This window comes from Macaca fascicularis, chromosome 3 (genome assembly GCF_037993035.2).
Source record: "Macaca fascicularis isolate 582-1 chromosome 3, T2T-MFA8v1.1".
NCBI classification, from domain to species: Eukaryota; Metazoa; Chordata; class Mammalia; order Primates; family Cercopithecidae; genus Macaca; species Macaca fascicularis.
In genome coordinates this window covers 70,366,104-70,380,936 of record NC_088377.1, presented here as the reverse complement: position 1 = coordinate 70,380,936, position 14,833 = coordinate 70,366,104, and positions in this window count along the sequence as shown.

Here is a 14,833-nt window from a genome sequence, read left to right as displayed (position 1 = left end):
GTGGTCTGTCAATTTTGTTGATCTTTTCAAAAAACCAACTCCTGGATTCATTGATTTTTTGGAGAGTTTTTTGTGTCTCTATCTCCTTCAGTTCTGCTCTGATCTTAGTTATTTCTTGCCTTCTGCTAGCTTTCGAATGTGTTTGCTCTTGCTTCTCTAGTTCTTTTAATTGTGATGTTAGAGTGTCAATTTTAGATCTTTCCTGCTTTCTCTTGTGGGCATTTAGTGCTATAAATTTCCCTCTACACACTGCTTTAAATGTGTCCCAGAGATTCTGGTATGTTGTATCTTTGTTCTCATTGGTTTCAAAGAACATCTTTATTTCTGCCTTCATTTCGTTATGTACCCAGTAGTCATTCAGGAGCAGGTTGTTCAGTTTCCATGTAGTTGAGCGGTTTTGATTGAGTTTCTTAGTCCTGAGTAGTAGTTTGATTGCACTGTGGTCTGAGAGACAGTTTGTTATAATTTCTGTTCTTGTACATTTGCTGAGGAGTGCTTTACTTCCAATTACCTGGTCGATTTTGGAGTAAGTACGATGTGGTGCTGAGAAGAATGTATATTCTGTTGATTTGGGGTGGAGAGTTCTATAGATGTCTATTAGGTCTGCTTGCTGCAGAGATGAGTTCAATTCCTGGATATCCTTGTTAACTTTCTGTCTCGTTGATCTGTCTAATGTTGACAGTGGAGTGTTGAAGTCTCCCATTATTATTGTATGGGAGTCTAAGTCTCTTTGTAAGTCTCTAAGGACTTGCTTTATGAGTCTGGGTGCTCCTGTATTGGGTGCATATATGTTTAGGATAGTTAGCTCTTCCTGTTGAATTGATCCCTTTACCATTATGTAATGGCCTTCTTTGTCTCTTTTGATCTTTGATGGTTTAAAGTCTGTTTTATCAGAGACTAGTATTGCAACCCCCGCTTTTTTTTGTTCTCCATTTGCTTGGTAAATCTTCCTCCATCCCTTTATTTTGAGCCTATGTATGTCTCTGCGTGTGAGATGGGTCTCCTGAATACAGCAGACTGATGGGTCTTGACTCTTTATCCAGTTTGCCAGTCTGTGTCTTTTAATTGGAGCATTTAGTCCATTTACATTTAAGGTTAAGATTGTTATGTGTGAACTTGATCCTGTCATTATGATATTAACTGGTTATTTTGCTCGTTAGTTGATGCAGTTTCTTCCTAGCCTCGATGGTCTTTACATTTTGGCATGTTTTTGCAATGGCTGGTACTGGTTGTTCCTTTCCATGTTTAGTGCTTCCTTCAGGGTCTCTTGTAAGGCAGGCCTAGTGGTGACAAAATCTCTAAGCATTTGCTTATCTGTAAAGGATTTTCTTTCTCCTTCACTTATGAAACTTAGTTTGGCTGGATATGAAATTCTGGGTTTAAAATTCTTTTCTTTAAGAATGTTGAATATTGGCCCCCACTCTCTTCTGGCTTGGAGAGTTTCTGCCGAGAGATCTGCTGTTAGTCTGATGGGCTTCCCTTTGTGGGTAACCCGACCTTTCTCTCTGGCTGCCCTTAAGATTTTTTCCTTCATTTCAACTTTGGTGAATCTGGCAATTATGTGTCTTGGAGTTGCTCTTCTCGAGGAGTATCTTTGTGGCGTTCTCTGTATTTCCTGGATTTGAATGTTGGCCTGCCCTACTAGGTTGGGGAAGTTCTCCTGGATGATATCCTGAAAAGTGTTTTCCAACTTGGTGCCATTTTCCCCCTCACTTTCAGGCACCCCAATCAGACGTAGATTTGGTCTTTTTACATAATCCCATACTTCTTGCAGGCTTTGTTCATTTCTTTTTCTTCTTTTTTCTTTTGGTTTCTCTTCTCGCTTCATTTCATTCATTTGATCCTCAATCGCAGATACTCTTTCTTCCAGTTGATCGAGTCGGTTACTGAAGCTTGTGCATTTGTCACGTATTTCTCGTGTCATGGTTTTCATCTCTTTCATTTCGTTTATGACCTTCTCTGCATTAATTACTCTAGCCATCAATTCTTCCACTTTTTTTTCAAGATTTTTAGTTTCTTTGCGCTGGGTACGTAATTCCTCCTTTAGCTCTGAGAAGTTTGATGGACTGAAGCCTTCTTCTCTCATCTCGTCAAAGTCATTCTCCGTCCAGCTTTGATCCGTTGCTGGCGATGAGCTGCGCTCCTTTGCCGGGGGAGATGCGCTCTTATTTTTTGAATTTCCAGCTTTTCTGCCCTGCTTTTTCCCCATCTTTGTGGTTTTATCTGCCTCTGGTCTTTGATGATGGTGATGTACTGATGGGGTTTTGGTGTAGGTGTCCTTCCTGTTTGATAGTTTTCCTTCTAACAGTCAGGACCCTCAGCTGTAGGTCTGTTGGAGATTGCTTGAGGTCCACTCCAGACCCTGTTTGCCTGGGTATCAGCAGCAGAGGCTGCAGAAGATAGAATATTTCTGAACAGCGAGTGTACCTGTCTGATTCTTGCTTTGGAAGCTTCCTCTCAGGGGTGTACTCCACCCTGTGAGGTGTGGGGTGTCAGACTGCCCCTAGTGGGGGATGTCTCCCAGTTAGGCTACTCAGGGGTCAGGGACCCACTTGAGCAGGGAGTCTGTCCCTTCTCAGATCTCAACCTCCGTGTTGGGAGATCCACTGCTCTCTTCAAAGCTGTCAGACAGAGTCATTTGCGTCTGCAGAGGTTTCGGCTGTGTTTGTTATTGCCCTGTCCCCAGAGGTGGAGTCAACAGAGACAGGCAGGTTTCCTTGAGCTGCTGTGAGCTCCACCCAGTTCGAGCTTCCCAGCAGCTTTGTTTACCTACTTAAGCCTCAGCAATGGCGGGCGCCCCTCCCCCAGCCTCGCTGCTGCCTTGCCGGTAGATCACAGACTGCTGTGCTAGCAATGAGGGAGGCTCCGTGGGTGTGGGACCCTCCCGGCCAGGTGTGGGATATGATCTCCTGGTGTGCCTGTTTGCTTAAAGCACAGTATTGGGGTGGGAGTTACCCGATTTTCCAGGTGTTGTGTGTCTCAGTTCCCCTGGCTAGGAAAAGGGATTCCCTTCCCCCTTGCGCTTCCCAGGTGAGGCAATGCCTCGCCCTGCTTCAGCTCTCGCTGGTCGGGCTGCAGCAGCTGACCAGCACTGATCGTCCGGCACTCCCCAGTGAGATGAACCCAGTACCTCAGTTGAAAATGCAGAAATCACCGGTCTTCTGTGTCGCTCGCGCTGGGAGTTGGAGACTGGAGCTGTTCCTATGCGGCCATCTTGCTCCGCCCCCCATTGTGCAGTTTTCTAACCCTGTTTGGTTTAATGTGTGAAGGCTTATGGTGAAAAAGGAAATATGTTCACACCGAAACTGTAGAGAAGCGTTCCGAGGAACTGCTTTGTGATGTGTGCATTCCACTCTCAGTTTTATACCTCTCTTCTCATACAGCATCAGGGAAACCCATTTGGAAAAATATGTACCAGTTTATATTTGGGAGCATGTTGATGCCCATGGTGAAAAGAGAAATAGACAAAAACTGGAAAGAAATTTTCTATGAAACTGCTCTATGATATCTGTATTCATCTCACATAGATAAAGCTTTCTTTACATTACACAGTTTGGTAACTCTGTCATTGATGGATCCACAAAGGGACATTCGGGACCATATTCAGGACTATGGTGAAAAAGGAAATATCTTCAGATAAAAACTGGATAGAAGCTTTCTGAGAAAGTGCTTTGTATGTGTGCATTCCACTCCGGGAGTCATACCTCTTTTCTCAAAAGGCAGTGTTTGAACACTCTTCCCATAAAACTGAAAAATGAGTATTTCAGAGCCCATGGAAGACTATGGCAAAAAATGAAATATCGTGAATTAACCCAGAAAGAAGTGTTCCAAGAAACTGCTCTCTGATATGTGCATTCATTTCAGAGACTTAAAGCTTTCTCTGTGTTGCCCAGTTTGGAAAGTCTGTCTTTGAGGATTCTGTGAAGGGATATTAAGTGGAGCCCGGAGGTCTGTAGTGAGCAAGGAAGTGTCTTTCGTTGAAAACTGGAGAGAAGCTTTCTGAGCAACTGATTTGTGATGCATGTATTCATCTCATAGAGTTAAATCCTTCCTTGGATAGAGCAGTTTGAAAACCCTGTTTCGGTGGAATCTGTGAAAGGACATTTGGGAACGCTCCATAGAATATGCTGAAAAAGAAATACCATCAGATAGAAACCAGAAGTAAGCTTTCTGTGAAACTGCTCTGGAATGTGTGAATTCCACTCGCACAGTTAAGTTTCTCTATTCATTGAGCTGTATTGTACCACTGTTTCTGTTAAGTCTGTGAAGGGATACTCAGTAGCGCTTTGTGGTTTGTGGTGAAAAGGGAAATAGCTTCAGATAGAAACTGGAGAGAAGCTTTCCAAGGACTTGCTTTGTGATGTTTGCATTCCACTCACCGAGTTACACCTTTCTTCTCATAGAGGTTTGGGGAATCCGTTTTGGAGAAAAAGCTACCAAGGGACATTCGGGAGTATATGGACGACTATGGTGAAAAAGGAAATATGCTCAGACAAAAACTGGAATGAAGATTTCTGTGAAACTGCTTTGTGATAGATATATATATTCATCTCACATAGATAAAACTTTCTTTATATTGCGCAGTTTGAAAATCCATCATGGACGGATGTGCAAAGGGACATCCGGGAGCACTTACAGGCCTACGGTGAAAAAGGAAATCTCCTCAGATAAAAACTATAGAGAAGCTTTCTGAGAAACTGCTTTGTGACGTGTGCATTCTATTCACAGTGTTTTACCTCTCTTCTCAAACAGCATTAGTTAAACTCTTTTGGAAAAAAAGGTACCAAGGGATATTTGGGAGCATATTGACACATATGGAGAAAAGAGAAATAGCCTCAGACAAAAACTGGAAAGAATCTTTCTGTGAAACTGTTGTGTGGTATGTGTATTCATCTCACATACATAAAGCTTTCTTTAGATTATGCTGCTTCGAAACTCTGTCATGGATGGATCTGTGAAGAGACATTCGAGAGCACATGCAGGACTATGGTGAAAAAGGAAATATCTCTAGATAAAAACTGGAAAGAAGGTTTCTGTGGATATGCTTTTTGCAATGATTATTCTTCTCACATAGATAAAGCTTTCTTTACCTTACACAGCTCAGAAACACTGTCATGGACAGATCAGCGAAGGGACATTCGGGAGCACATTCAGGACTATGGGAAAATCGAAATATCTTCAGACAAAAACTGGAGAGAAGCTTTCTGAAAACCTGCTTTGTGACATGTGTATTCCACTCAGGGTGTTATACATCTTTTCTTGTAAGGCAGTGTTTGAACACTGTTCCTCTAAAACCGAAAAAGTGATATTTCGGAGCGCATGGAGGACTCCGGCAAAAAAGTGAAATGTCCTCAAATAAATCCCAGAAAGACGCGTTCCAAGAGACTGCTCTCTGATATGTGTATTCATGTCACAGAGTTAAAACTTACTCTACATTGCCCAATTTGGAGACTGCATCTTTGAGGGATCTGTGAATGGATATTAAGTGGTGTCCAGAGGCCTGTGGTGAGCAAGGAAATGTCTTTCACTGAAAACTGGAGAGAAACTTTCTGAGCACCTGCTTGTGAGGTGTGTATTCATCTCATAGAGTTAAATCATTCTTTGGATTGAGCAGGTTGAACTCAATGTTTCTGTGGAACCTGAGTAAGGACATTTGGGAACGTCTTTAGAATATGCTGAAAATGAAATTCCCTCAGATAAAAATAAGAAGGAAGTTTTCTGTGAAACTGCTATTTGTCACATGAATTCCTTTCACTCACTTAAGCTTCTCTTGTCATTGAGCACTTTTTAAACACTGTTTATGTTTAACGTGCGAAGGGATATTCGGGAGTGCTTTGAGGCTTACGGTGGAAAAGGAAATATATTCAGAGAGCCTGGAGAGAGGCTTTCTGGGGAACTGCTTTGTGACCTGTGCATTTAACTCACAGTGTTACACCTCTCTTTTCATAAAGGATTGGGGAATCCCTTTTGGAGAAAATTTTACCAAGGGACAATCACTGTTTCTGTGGAACCTGAGAAAGGATATTTGGCAACGGTCTTTAGAATATGCTGAAAAGGAAATATCCTCAGATAAAAACCAGAAGGAATCTTTCTGTGAAACTGCTCTGTGCTATGTGTATTCATCTCACATAGATAAAGCTTTTTTTACATTACGCAGCTTGGAAACTCCATCATGAATGGATCCACAAAGGGAAATTCGGGAGCACATTCAGAACAATGGTGAAAAAAGAAATATCTTAAGATAACAATTGAAAAGTAGGTTTCTGTGAATCTGCTTTTTGCTCTGTTTATTCATATCACTTAGATAAAACTTTCTTTACATAACGCAGCTTGGAAACTCTGCCATGGGTGGATCCACAAAGGGTCATTCGGGAGCACATTCAGGACTGTGCTGAAAAAGGAAATATTTTCAGATAAATACTGGAAAGAAGTTTCTGTATATCTGCTTTTTGGTATGTTTACTCATCTCACATAGATAAACTTTCTGTACAATATGCAGCATGGAAACTCTATCATGGACGGATCCGCGAAGGGATATTCGGGATCACGTTCATGCCTATGGTGAAAAAGGAAATATTTTCAGATAAAAAATGGAGGGAAGCTTTCTGAGGAACTGCTTTGGGCTGTGTGCATTTCATTCAGCAAGTAATACCTCTTTTCTTATAAGGCAATGTTTGAACACTGCTCCCGTAAAACTGAAAAAGTGATATGTCGATGTGCATGGAAGACTAACTGAAAAGTGAAATATCCTCAAATAAAACACAGAAAGAAGCATTCCAACAAACTGTTCTCTGACATGTGCTTTCACTTCATAGAGTTAAAGCTTACTCTATGTTGCCCAGTTTGGAATCTGTGAAGGGATATTAAGTGGTGCCCGGATGCTTGTGGTGAGCAAAGAAACATCTACTGATGAAAACTGGAGAGAAGCTTTCTGCGCAACTGCTTTGTGATGTGTGTATTCACCTTATAGAATTAAATAATTCTTTGGATTGAGCATTTTGAAATCACTGTTTTTGTGGACTCTGAGAAATGATATTTGGGAACGCTCCTTAGAATATGGAGAAAGAAATATCCTCAGGTAAAATCCAGAAGGAAGCTTTCTGTGAAACTGCTCTGTGTGGTCTTAATTCCCCTAGCTCAGTTAAACCTCTCTATTCATTGAGCACTTTTCTAATGCTGTTTATATTTAGCGTGCGAAGGGATATTCCTGAGTGCTTTGAGGCTTACGGTGAAAAAGAAATATGTTCAGATAGAAACTGGAGAGAAACTTTCTGAGGAACTGTTTGTGATGCTTGCATTCCACTCACAGTGTTGTACCTCTCTTCTCATACAGCATCAGGGAAACCCTTTTGGAGAAAAAGGTACCAAGTGATATTCGGGAGCATGTTGATACCTATGGTGAAAAGGGAAATAGCCTCGAGCAAAAACTGGAGAGAAGCTTTCTATGAAACTACTCTGTGATATGTATATTCATCTTTACATGTAAAGCTTTCTTTACATTACGCATTACACATTACACTCTTTAGAATATCCTGAAAAAGAAATAACCACAGATAGAAAACAGAAGGAGGCTTTCTGTGAAACTGCTCTCTGTCGTGTGAATTCTGCTCGCACACTTAAGCTTGTCTTTTCATTGAGCAGTATTCTAACACTGTTTTTGTTTAGTCTGCGAAGGGATATTCAGGAGCACTTTGAGGCTTATGGTGAAAAAGCAAATATCTTCAGATAGAAACTGGAGAGAAGCTTTCCGAGGAGCTGCTTTGTAACACATGTATTCCACTCACAGAGTTATGCTTTTCTTCCCTTAGAGGATTGGGGAATCCCTTTTGGAGAAAAAGCTACCAAGGGACATTTGGGAGTATATGCACAGCTATTGTCAAATTGGTAATATCCCCAAACAAAAACGGGAAAGAAGCTTTCTGTGAAACTGCTTTCTGATAGATATGTTTATTCCTCTCACATAGATAAAACTTTCTTTATATTACACAGTGTGGATACTCTGTCATGGACAGATCAGCAACAGGACACTCAGGAGCTCATTGAGGCCTATGGTGAGAAAGAAAATCACTTCAGATAAAAACTGGAGAGAAGCCTTCTGAGAAACCGCTTTGTGATGTGTGCATTCCACTCAGGGCATCATACCTCTTTTCTCATAAGGCAGTGTTTGAACACTGTTTTTGTAAAATCGAAAAAGTGATATTTTGGATCGCCTTGAAGACTATGGCAAAAAGTGAAATATCCTCAAATAAATCCCAGAAAGAAGCATTCTAAGAAACTGCTCTTTGATATGTTCATTCATTTCACAGAGTTAAAGCTTACTCTATGTTGCCCAGTTTGGAAACTCTGTCTTTGAGGATTCTGTGAAGGGATATTTAGTGGCTCCCAGAGGCCTGGGGTGAGGAAGGAACTGTCTTACGTTGAAAACAAGAGACAAGTTTTCTGAGCAACTGCTTTGTGACATGTGTATTCATCTCATACAGTTAAACCATTCTTTGGATTGAGCAGTTTGAAGTCACTGCTTCTGTGGAATCTGAGGAAGGATATTTGGGAAAGCTCTTTTGAATATGGAGAAAGTAATATCCTCCAATAAAAACCAGAAGGACGCTTTCTGTGAAACTGCTATGCATCATGTTAATTACTCTCACTCAGTTAAACTTTTCTTTTCACTGAGCAGTTTTCTAACACTTTTTATACTTAACGTGCGAAGGGGTGTTCTGGAACGCGGTGAGACTTATGGTGAAAAAGGAAATATGCTCAGATAGAAACTGGAAAGTAGCTTTCTGTGAATCTGGTTTTTGCTATGTTTATTCATCTCACATAGATAAAGCTTTTTTTACATTACACAGCTTGGAAACTCCGTCATGGAAAGATTCGTGAAGACACATTTGAGAACACTCTCAGGAGTATGGTGAAAATGGAATATCTTCACATAAAAACTGGATAGAAGCTTTCTGTGAATCTGTTTTTTGCTGGGTTTATTCATCTCACACAGATAAAGATTTCTTTATATTACGCAGCTTGGAAACTCCATCGTGGATGGACCCGCAAAGGGATATTCGGGATCACATTTAGGTCTATGGTGAAAAAGTAAGTATCGTCAGATTGAAACTGGAGAGAAGCTTTCTGAGAAACTGTTTGGTGATGTGTGCATTCCACTCATGGAGTTATACCTTTCTTCTCATAACGCACTCTTGGAACACTCTTCCTGTAAAACTAAAAAAGTGATATTCGGAGCCATTTGAAGACTATGGCAAAAAGTGAAATGTCATCAAATAAAACCTACAAAGAAGCGTTCCAAGAAACTGTTCTCTGACATGTTCATTCATTTCACAGAGTTAAAGCTTACTCTACATTTCCCAGTTTGAAAAGTCTGTCTTTGAGGATTCTGTGAAGAGATATTAAGTGGCGACTGGAGACCTGTGGTGAGCAAGGAAATATCTTCCATTGAAAACTGGATAGAAGCTTTCTGAGCAACTCTTTTGTGTTGTTTGTATGCATCTCATAGAGTTAAATCATTCTTTGGATTGAGTAGTTTGAAATCTCTGTTTCCGTGGGATCTGAGGAAGGACATGAGGGAATGTTCTTTAGAAAATGGAGAAGAAATATCCTTTGATAAAAACTAGAAGGAAGCTTTCTGTGAAACTATTATGTGTCTTGTGAATTCCTCTCACTCAGTTTAGCTTCTTTGTTCAATGGGCACTTTTCTAACACTGTTTATGTTTAGTGTGCAAAGGGATATTCGGGAGGATTTTGAGGCTTATGGTGAAAACGGAAATATGGTCAGATAGAAACTGGAGAGGAACTTTCGGAGGAACAGCTTTGTGACGTGTGCATTCCACTTACAGTGTTATACCTCTCTTCTCATACAGCATCAGGGAAAAACTTTTGAAGAATAAAGTACCAAGGGATATCCGGGAGCATATTGACACCTATGGTGAAAAGATAAAGAGCCTCAGACAAAAACTCTAAAGAAGCTTTCTGTGAAACTACTCTTTGATAAGTGTATTCATCTCACATTGATAAAGCTTTCTATATACTACACAGCTTGAAAACTCTGTCATGGACGGATCTGCGAAGGGACATTCGGGTGCACATTCAGGACTATGGTGAAAAGTGAAATATCTTCAGATAAGAACTGGAGAGAAGCTTTCTGAGAAACTGCTTTGTGATGTGTGCATGCCACTCAGTGAGTTATACCTCTTTTCTCATAAGGCAGAGTTTGAACCGTGTTCCTGTAAATCGTAAAAGTAATTTTTCGGAACGCATGGAAGACTATGGTGAAAAGTGAAATATCCTCAAATAAATTCCAGAAAGAAGCATTCCAAGAAACTACTGTCTGATATCTGCATTCGTTTCAGAGAGTTAAAGTAGACTCTACATTGCCCACTTTGGAAACTCTGTCTTTGAGGAACCTGCAAAGGGATATTAAGTGGCTCCTGGAGGCCTGTGGTGAGAAAGGATATGTCTTACGTTGAAAACTCGAGAGAAGCTTTCTGAGGAGCTGCTTTGTGATATGTGTATTATTCTCATAGAGTTTAATCATTCTTTGGATTAAAGAGTTTTAAATCACTGTTTCTGTGGAACCTGAGAAAGGACATTTGGGAACGCTCTTTAGAATACGCTGAAAAAAAATACCCTCAGAGGAAAAAAAAAAAACGTTTTCTGTGAGACTGCTCTGTGTTGTGTGAATTCCACTCATACAGTCCAGCTTCTCTTCTCATTAAACAGTATTCTAACACTGTTTTTCTTTAGTCTGTGAAGGGATATTCCAGAGTACTTTGAGGCTTATGTTGAAAACAGAAATATCTTCAGATAGAAAGTGGAGAGAAGCTTACTGAGGAGCTGCTTTGTGACACGTGCACTCCACTCAAAGTGTTATATCTTTCTTCTCATAGAGGATTGGGGAATCCCTTTTGGGGAAAAAGGTACCATGGACATTTCGGTGTATATGGATGGCTATGGTTAAAAAGGAAATATCATCAGACAAAAACTGGAAAGAAGCTTTCTGTGAAACTGCTTTTGTGATAGATATGCTTATTGAACTCACATAGATAAAATCTTCTTTGTATTACACAGTTAGGAAACTCCTTCATGGATGGATCTGCGAGGGGACATTTGGGAGCACACTCAGGCCTATGGTGAAAAAGGAAATATCTTCAGATAAAAACGGAGAAGAAATTCTGAGAAAGTGCTTTGTGACGTGTGCGTTCCACTCATGGAGTTTTACCTCTTTTCTCGTAAGGCAGTGTTTGGACACTATTCCTGTAAAACCGAAAAAGTGATATTTCGGAGTGCATTGTAGTCTATGGTGAAAAGTGAACTATCCACAAATAAAACCCAGAAAAAAGCGTTCCAAGATACTGCTCTTTGATATGTGCATTCATTTCACAGAGTTAAGCCACTCTACGTTGCCCAGTTTGGAAACTCTGTCTTTGAGGAATCTGTGAAGGCATATCAAGTGGCACCTGGAGGCATGTGGTGAACAAGGAAATGTCTTCCGTTGAAAACTGGAGAGAAGCTTTCTGAGCAACTGCTTTGTGATGTGTGTATTCATCTCATAGAGTTAAACCATTCTTTGGATTAAGCAGTTGGAAATCACTGCTTCTGTGAAACCTGAGGAAGGACATTTGGGAACACTCTTTAGAATATGGAGAAAGAAGTATCCTCAGATATAAAACAGAAGGAAGCTTTCTGTGAATCCGCTAGGTGCCAAGGGATATTCGGGAGCACTTTGAGGCTTACAGTGAAAAAGGAAATATGTTCAGATAGGAACTGGAGAGGACCTTTCCAAGGAACTACATTGTGAAGTGTGCATTCCACTCACAGTGTTATACCTCTTTTCTCATACAGCATAGGGGAAACCCTTTTGGAGACAAAGGTATCAAGGGATAGTATATTGATGTCTATGGTGAAAAGAGAAATAGCCTCAGACAAAAACTGGAATGAAGCTTTCTGTGAAACTGCTCTGTGATATGTGTATTCATCTCACACAGATAAAGCTTTCTTTACATTTCACAACTTGAAAACTCTGTCATAGTTGGATCCACAAAGGGACATTCGGGATCACATTCAGGAGTATGGTGAAGAAGAAAATATCTTCAAAAAAAAACTGGAAAGAAATTTTCTGTGAATCTGCTTTTTGCTATGTTTATTCATCTCAGATAAAGTTGTCTTTACATTACACAGATTGGAAACTTCGTCATGGACAGTTCCGCAAAAGGACATTGGTGAGCACATTCAGGACTATGGTGAAAAAAGAACTATTTTCAGATAAAAATCGGAAAGAAGCTTTCTGAGAAACTGCTTTGTGATGTGTGCATTCCACTCAGGGAGTTATACCTCTTTTCTCATAGGCAGTGATTGAACACTGTTCCTGTAAAACCAAAAAAGTGATATTTCGGAGCACATTGAAGACTACAGTGAAAAGTGAATTACCCTCAAATAAAATCCAGAAAGAGGCGTTCCAAGAAACTGCTCTCTGATATGGACTTTCATTTCACAAAGGTAAAGCTTACTGTACATTGTCCACTTTGGAAACTCTGTCTCTGAGGAATCTGAGAAGGGATATTTATTTACGCCCAGAGGCCTGTGGTGTGGATGGAAATATCTTCCGTTGAAAACTGGAGAGAAGCTTTATGAGCAACTGCTTTCTGATGTGTGTATTCATCTCATAGAATTAAATCATTCTTTGTATTGAGCACTTTGAAATCAACGTTTCTGTGGAATCTGAGAAAGGACATTTGGGAACACTCTTTAGAATATGCTTTAAAAAATACACTCAGATAAAAAGCAGAAGGAAGCTTTCTGTGAAACTGCTCTGTGTTGTGTTAATTCCACTCACACAGTTCAGCTTCCCTTTTCATTGAGCAGTATTCTAACACTGTGTTTAGTCTGGGAAGGGATATGCAGCAGCACTTTAAGACTTATTGTGAAAACGGAAATATCTTCAGAGAGAAACTGGAGAGAAGATTTCCGAGAAACTGCTTTGTGACGTGTGCATTGCACTCACAGAGTTATACCTTTCTTCTCATCGAGGGTTGAGGAATCCTTTTTGGATAAAAAGCTACCAAGGGATATTTGGGAGTATATGTATGGCTATGGTGAAAAAGGACATATCCTCAGACTGAAACTGGAAGGAAGCTTTCTGTGAAACTGCTTTGTGATAGATATGTTTATTCATCTCACATAGATAAAACTTTATATATATTATGCAATTTGGAAACTTCGTTATGGAATGATCCACAAAGGGACATTCGGTAGCTCATTCAGGCCTATGGTGAGAAAGAAAATATATTCAGATAGAAACTGGAGAGAAACGTTTCGAGGAACTACTTTGTGACGTGTGCATTGAACTCACAGTATTGTATCTCTCATATCATAGAGCATCGGGGAAACCCTTTTGGAGAAATATCCAAGGGATATTCAGGAGCTAACTGAACACTACAGTGAAAAGAGGAATAGCCTCAGACAAAAACTGGAAAGAAGCTTTCTATGAAACTGCTCTGTGATGTATGTATTCATCTCACATAGATAAAGCATTCTTTACATTACGCTACTTGGAAATTCTGTCATGAATGGTTCCGTGAAGGGACATTCGGAAGCACATTCAGGACTATGAAAAAAAAGGAAATATCTTTAGATAAAAACTGGAAAGAAGCTTTCTGTGATTCTGCCTTTTGGTATGTTTATTCATCTCACGTAAATAAAGCTGTCTTTACATTACGCAGCTGGAAACTCTGTCATGGAGGGATCCACGAAGGGATATTCGGGATGACAATAAGGACTACTGTGAAAAAGGAAATATCTTCAGATAGAAACTGGAAAGAAGCTTTCTGTGAATCTGATTTTGCTCTGTTTATTCGTTTCACATAGGGAAACTTTTCTTCACATTACATAGCTTGGAAACTCTGTCATGGATGGATCCGTGAAGGGACATTTGGGAGAACATTCAAGCCTATGGTTAAAAAGGAAATAACTTGAGATAAAAACTGGAGAGTAGCTTTCTGAGAATCTGCTTTGTGATGTGTGCATTTCACTCAGGGAGTTATACCTCTTTTCTCATAAGGCAGTGTTTGAACACCATTCATGTAAAACTGAAAAAGTGATATTTCGGAGCGCATTGAAGACTATAGCAAAAAGTGAAACATCCACAAATAAAATACAGGAAGAAGCATTCCAGGAAACAGCTCTCTGATATGTGCATTAAAATCACAGAGTTAAAGTTTACTCTACGTTGCCCAGTTTGGAAACTCTGTCTTTGAGGAATATGCAAAGGGATATTAAGTGGCGCCCGGAGGCCTCTGGTGAGCTAGGAAATGTCTTCCGATGGAAACTAGAGAGAAGTTTTCTGAGCTACTGCTTTGTGATGTGTGTGTTCATATCATAGAGTTAAACCATTCTTTGTATTGAGTAGTTTGAAATCACTGTTTCTGTGGAATCTGAGGAAGAACATTTGGGAACACTCTTTAGAATATGGAGAAAGAAATATTCCCAGATTAAAACCAGAAGGGAGCTTTCTGTGAAACTGCTATGTGTCATGTGAATTCCTCTCCCTCAGTTAAGCTTCTCTTCTCATTGAGCTGTTTTTACCACTGTTCATGTTTAGCATGTGAAGGGATATTCAAGAGCGCTTTGCAGCTTATGGTGGAAAAGGCAATATGTTCAGATAGAAACTGGAGAGAAGCTTTCCGAGTAACTGCTTTGTGACGTGTGCATTCCACTCACAGTGTTATACCTCTCTTCTCAGACAGCATTGGGGAAACCCTTTTGGAGGAAAAGGTATGAAGGGATATTTGGGGGCATATTGACAAATATGGTGAAAAGGAAAATAGCC